This window comes from Magnolia sinica, chromosome 19 (assembly GCF_029962835.1).
Source record: "Magnolia sinica isolate HGM2019 chromosome 19, MsV1, whole genome shotgun sequence".
Classification (NCBI taxonomy): Eukaryota; Viridiplantae; Streptophyta; class Magnoliopsida; order Magnoliales; family Magnoliaceae; genus Magnolia; species Magnolia sinica.
In genome coordinates this window covers 27,420,104-27,426,837 of record NC_080591.1, presented here as the reverse complement: position 1 = coordinate 27,426,837, position 6,734 = coordinate 27,420,104, and the positions used below count along the sequence as shown (strand labels likewise).

At 37.3% G+C, this 6,734-nt stretch overlaps 1 pseudogene; it reads left to right on the top strand.

The window, feature by feature from the left end:
- The first annotated feature begins 4,814 nt into the window (after window positions 1–4,814).
- Window positions 4,815–6,192, top strand: LOC131234892 (gibberellin 2-beta-dioxygenase 1-like; annotated as a pseudogene).
- Window positions 6,193–6,734: the final 542 nt, after the last annotated feature.

Below are 6,734 nucleotides of genomic sequence, written 5' to 3'. Positions count from 1 at the left end.
CGGTGGGCATCAACCTCCCCACTATTTTCTTTGGTGGGGTCCAGTAAAGCTATGGATCTGCCTCGTTCTCTGGGTCATGCCTTAAAATAATATATCCAAATGAATGGACGTTGTGGATACAACACATACATCATAGTGGGGTCCACGGAACTTAGTGACGCCACTTCAGTAGCGAGTCTCGCTACTCAACCTGTCAGTATCTAATCCGCGTCCCTCACGAGCGGATTAGGGCGCCGGCCCCCTCTCTCGTTTGAGCTTTTGAGGCCCACAGTACTGTTTCAACCCCTCTCTCATACGCTCTCCTCTCTCCCTTCCCACAAATCTCTCCTTCCTCTCTCTCTTCTTGTCGATCTCTCTCCCTCCTCTCTCTTCCTGTCGGTCTCTCTCTCTCTCCTCTCTCTCTTCATGGTGAAAATCTGGTGGCTCGCCTGATGGAAAAGGTGGAGTTGAAGCTCGGGTTAAATCAGATTCACACAGGTGAAAGTATTTCTTTCTCTCTCTCTCAATCTCTCTCAATATTAATGCCGATTTAGGAATTTGGGAGTCAGTAGTTTGTAGATTCCCGATTTGAATGTGGACCCTTATTTCAGGATCTGGAGATTTTAGAGTTTACAGATTTGATGGACCCCAAATTGGGGATTTAGGGATTTTAGGATTTTGGGGATTTTCGGACTTTTAAAATTGGGGATTTTCTGATTTTGCAAATTGGGGATTTTCTGATTTTACAAATTGGGATTTTCTGATTTTACAGATTTTTTTTTTTTTTTTTAATTTTTTTAACATTCTGTTGCTGTTCTCTTTCTAATTTTCACGATGGATCCTAAAAATCAAGGCCACGCCACAAGGAATAGTGTCAAATCATGCTAAATTTACTATATATGGCCAAGTTGAGTCTTGGAATATCCTGATTTTCGGGGAATCCATTCATCCTAGTGTGGCAAATCATATAAGTAGATTGGATGGCATATAAATATCAAGGTGGAACCTGCATGTACTTTGGACGATTTTGGTGGTGGGAATTACTATTTCAACTGTTCCCCGACAGGTGTTGTCTTTGGTTTTGGAAGATTTTGGGTACCACCCACTCCGCATGGTCCATATAGGCAATTTGGATCATTGCAGCATGCCCTGGATCTAGCTGCAGTTAGCGGTGAAACTTGGACAGGTGGATTTGGATTGAAGATGGATCTAGCAGTGCAACATGTCCTCCTTATACACAGTAGAGATGTGAAAGATGGAGGAAACGTATGTATACTTAGAGAAAGCAGTTAATTGTGTCTACTGTATAATATAATCAGATTTTTTTCCAATGGTTTAAACATTGCATTATCTCATTTGGCATCTCTACTCTAATGGAATAAGAACTTATAAAATAAGAGCTACTCTAATAACCTCTTTTTGTTCTAACAGTTGTTTTAAATAAGCTCATTTGGTAAAATTACTTCTTCAAATCTGAAAACAGCTCTTATTTAAAATAAGCATGCTTGGTAACATGTTGAAATAAGGGCATTTTTAAGGGTAGTAGATATCATTTTAAAAAAAATAAAAATAAAAAATTACAACATGGCTGTGTGTTGATTCATTTAAGAACCTCCTTTTTATTTATTTTTTTGCAGGGTTTGAAGATAGAAAAAAAAAGTTTGAATCATTAACCTTGATCATCAATCATTTAGGCCCCACGTTTGATTGATAATAACTCTTGGGAAGTACTTTGATTGGATGAATCCAGCCATTTGATCAGTGGTCATTGATCAAATGGCTTGCATTTTTGTTGTCAATTACGTGGGTGGAGAAAAACATGAGAATCACACCCACTTTTCAATGATCTAACAGTTACACTTTAGAAGTGGGCAATGTTCTCTTCTCTAAGTAACTGATATGCTACTCTCAGCTTATCCTTTTGTAACTGATATGCTGGAGAACACACAAAGCTGAACTACACTTTGCGGGGAACAAAGTATAAGGAATGTTCAAAAGAGTTGCATTGATAAGCTTTGTGGGCCAGATTGTGCATTCTTGTTTGCCAAACATCTTTCAGGAAATTTTACATCTGTGATTTATCACAATCCTATGGTTGGATGCAAAGTATGAGCTTCAGAAGTTTCAGTCCAATAACCAAGAAAATTCAGGCATTTTGATTTCCTGTTAGATATCCATGTGTAGTGTCAGCTTTCTTTGGACTAGTATTCATATTTAGATTAATCAACACAAAATTCTGTTACTAGTTAAAGATTACTGCTCCCAATTCCCAAGACAGCAACTGTGATACTGCCAAACTGTGATACACAAAATTCTGCCTTTGTGAGCCAACTCCAAGAATGATTTCGATAATGTTGAAAGGAGTACATGCTCTCTTTGTTGCAAGGTGGATAGATATAAATGAGCTATTTAGGTGCATTTGTTTTTTTTTAATCTTTCCACAAAACCAGTGAATAAGACTTCCCTTTTTCAACCAATAATTAGGACTTGGCTTAGGCAATGTACATAACTCTGCTTTATGGGCTCCCATCCCATGTGAAATATTGAATATCACGGCACTATTATATCGTCTTTAACCATGTAGAGCGTCATGATTGATTTATACTTTATAATGAGGCATGTTGGCTTTTATATAAAAGTTGTGCTGCCATGTTTGGATATGAATTTGTTGCTCAAATTTACTAAAACTTTTCCTTTTTGGCTATCATGAATGTTTTGATGGGTGGCTTCCAGTGTTATATGACACTTCCAAGGCAACATATGAGCTCATTCAAAAGATTCTACTTACAGGACTGGAGCCTGGAGCAGTTGATGTGTTTCTTGATTTCATTTACTACTCAGGTGGTCCTCTACCTGACGAACTGCTCACCCAAGTTAAGGTTAGGCATCACCCCACATGATGTCAAATTCTATTTCTTTTAGCCTTTCGGTTCCTCCAATTCATGAAGCTGGTTCTACATTTCTATGTATTGTTTTCTTCTTTCTTTGAAGTCAAGGTTTATGTGTTATTTTGTTGATATAATTTACAAAATTTTCTGCATCAGTATGCGATCGTTCTTCAAAGCATTTTCTTTTATAAGATGTTATCAGTTGTTCTTTATCTTTATTCAATTTCCTAAGTGCTATTCAATTTTTGCTCATGCCTCATCTTGAACTAAGTTTTTTCTAATGGAGTTATTTTGTTATAACCAGGGAGTTCATGTTTCAGAGGACTTTGTTGCCGAGCAATTGAGGTCCATGATTTCTGATATGTAGGTTGCTGTGGTAAGTGACAAGCACTCAAAAGCAAGTTATGATAATGATGGTGGAAAAGGATTCATGTGGCTGACCCCAATTAGTTGGGATAAGGCTTAAATGATGATAATGATGGTCTTCCTTATTTTGCTTTAGGTCACTCAGGTTGGCAGCTGGTATACAGGAAGTCAAAGTTGAAATGGTAATTGGTTTCCTTTATTCGCTCCCTTTTTATACATGCAAATTGATTTTCACATTTTGTCCTTCATTTGATATGATTGTGTGCCAGAAAATGATGCCCATCCCAAGCATTACAACAAATATGATGTTGAACTGTGGTGCCAATTATTTCTATTGTTAGTTATTATGTTGGAGGTAACTTCGATTTTTTCCAGCTAGCGATATTGAGGGATTCATTGAGCTAACTGGATTGTATACAGGAACAAGGGTCCATTCAGCTGCAAGTCTACTTATACTTCTAAGATGTGAAACTATAGATGAGCCTGAGTCTCTTCTTTGTTTCTTATCTTTGTTGATTTGTCCTAGGTTCCATTGTCTTTCATAAGGTTGATAAATTATTAGATATGGTGGCAAGGCAGCTCATTTGAGTAGTTGCCTTGTAACCTTGCATGCTTGCATTGATGTCTTCATCCTTGAACAAGCTTTGCATTGATGTCTTTATTTTGCACCCATGTATGTGAGTGGATAAGTGATGCCATTCTTGTAAAAATTTTGCAAACCATATTTGTTGTTAGTTTGTTTTGATTCATTTTTGTCCTTACACTCGGGTTTTTCTTTTGCTTTTGAAGGTTTGCCAGGACGTTTTTACATGGAAAATGCAAACGGATATCTTGTCGATACTCTCATGTTTTATAGCTCATGGAATGCCTCAGGTCAAAGATGCATACTTATGATTTCTTCATTGTGATCTGGAAATTTTCATTTGTATTGTTTCATGTCTTCTCTTTAAGCCTGCTGTGTATTTCTTGTTTAACAAAAAATTATTTCATTCGCTTAACAATTAGATGAATGTAGTAAGTAGTAACTATGAGTTGGTTCTCCATGGATGGTGCTCTTTGAGGCAACATTTAGGTCTCAAGTGTGATCCCAATTTACCTATCCACAGAAAAAAGGGGGAGGAAACTACTATTTGGTGGAATATACAATATATTGGAGTTGTTCTCCTATGCTTTATTGGCATGGAGGGAGGGGCTGGAGCTGGCTGGACCTCGTGATATTAAGAAATAATTCGAGTATTAAAAAATTATGTGTCTTAATGCTTTCTAAATGTCCAACCAAGTCTTAAAAATTGATATAACAGAAAATATTAATCCAAACATGAAAACATGACACAACAGTTTCATGTTTTTATGTTTTATTTGGAGAATTCATCACTATTGCTATGTGCAACATTTTACCTCTCTGTCTGAGTTACAGTTCATTTGCAGCAACATGGAGCACCTATGAAGTCTCCTGGTTCTCGGCGTCAACTTCGAGATGGTACGTTGTAAGGTCATAGGATCCAGCTGCCTATTTTGTTTTCTAAGATGTTTATGTTTTGCTTGTAATTTCAATTGATGCTTCTGTTGGTGATTGGAGCATCGTGATGCTTTTATGTGATTAGATTCCCATAGTTCACTAATTTTTCATGTTCAACTTGAATATAAAGAAATTGTTGCTTATTTTATATTTGCACTCAACAACACATACGTTAGAGCTGGAATTGAACATGGATGCTTTACTCTAGGAAAGCATTGATAGGTTGTCCCAACGACATATCCAGATTCCTCTGTTTCTCTCTGTTTTCTTCAGCTCTGCTCTTGAAAAAAAAAAAAAAAAAAAAAAAAGTTGTTGTCCCAACCAGCATTAGATCAGATTAGTTTTGTAGGAAACCAGAAGCCCATGTCCAACCCTGGCATTCCAACCATAGACCTGTCAAAACCCGAGTCCAAAACTCTTCTTGTGAAAGCCTGTGAAGAGTTTGGATTCTTCAACCATGGCATTCCATTAGAGTTCATCGATAGGTTGGGAGCTGAGGTTGTGAAGTTCTCCTTACCTCAACCTGAGAAGGAAAAAGCTGGCCCTGCTAATCCGTTTGGGTATGGAAACAATAGGATTGGACCCAATGGTGATGTGGGCTGGATTGAGTATCTCCTCTTTCAAACCAATGCCAATTCCATTTCTCAGAGATCTTGGGCCATTTCTAGAGAAAACCCAGAAATCTTTTGGTAAGAAAATCCAACCATTTTCTCTTGCAGCTCAAACCCAATTGCATTTTTCAAATAGCATTAGCTATTTATAGCTACGATTCTTCAACTTGGAGCTTCTGTTTTTATGCAATAATACTTCATGTTTTGATGAAATGACCTTTTTTTTTGGTGGGTTATTTTTCAGCTCTGCTGTAAGTGATTACATATCAGCTGTGAAGAAATTAGCTTGTGGAGTTACTTGAATCTTTAACTGAAGGGCTGAAGGTTGAACCAAGCTTAACTGGTTTTGGAGAACACACTGACCCTCAGATAATATCAGTTCTGAGATCAAACAATACATCAGGCCTTCAAATCTCTCTCAGTGATGGGAGCTGGGTTTCAGTCCCACCTGACCACAACTCCTTTGTCATCGTTGGTGATTCCTTGCAGGTATAAATCTGCATAATGATGCTTCTTTTTCTTCTTTCTATTCAACTCCCAAGTGTCTCTGTTTTGAAGAATGGGCTTAATATGGTGGACCCAATTGAGAATGGGAGAGCAGCAGTATTGCAAGAGTAGTGGTGAAGTACAGTTGCCATCTCTGGAAGGAGGCTAGGTTGCTTGGAGTTGTTTGAATCATGGGATGAGGCATCAACCTTCACGTTGCTAACCATGTAATCCTTGTTGACGGTTCGTGGAACCCTACTTATGATCTTCAGGCTCAGGTTTGGAGGTATGACATAATCGAGATATTTATTTTCTAAAAAAAATTAATGCTTAATCTTTTGGAGCGCAGTTTTCTTGTTGTTGTTCTTTGTTTCTAAAATGTATTGCTTTCTTGCAGGTATAGGCAAACAAAGCCCGTTTATGCATATCGTTTGATGGCACATGGAACTATGGACGATAAAATATATAAACGGCAGGTACAGACAAAACATGACTACTAATAAATGATGTGTATGAGGCTTTACGTACCATCACATTGTGAATAAACTCTGTCTCATTTTATTTTCAAATCTTTCTTCTACAATCAAAGTTTGGAAGAAAATGTTTTTTTTTTTTTCGTGTGATTTTTTGTTACTGCAACAGGTGACAAGAGAGGGACTTGCTGTAAAGGGTGGTTGATAGGCAACAAATACATCAGACCATTTTTAAGGTCTTGCATCTCTTGGATTTGTATTTTAATTGATGGAACATAATTATGATGATCATTTGTTAAGTTTTCAGGGAAAATGATATTCTTTACATTATCTTATTTCATCAGTAGCGGACCTAATTTTGGCTATTTACTATATATTTAGATCAGTTACTTATTCAGCCTTTTGAGCATCC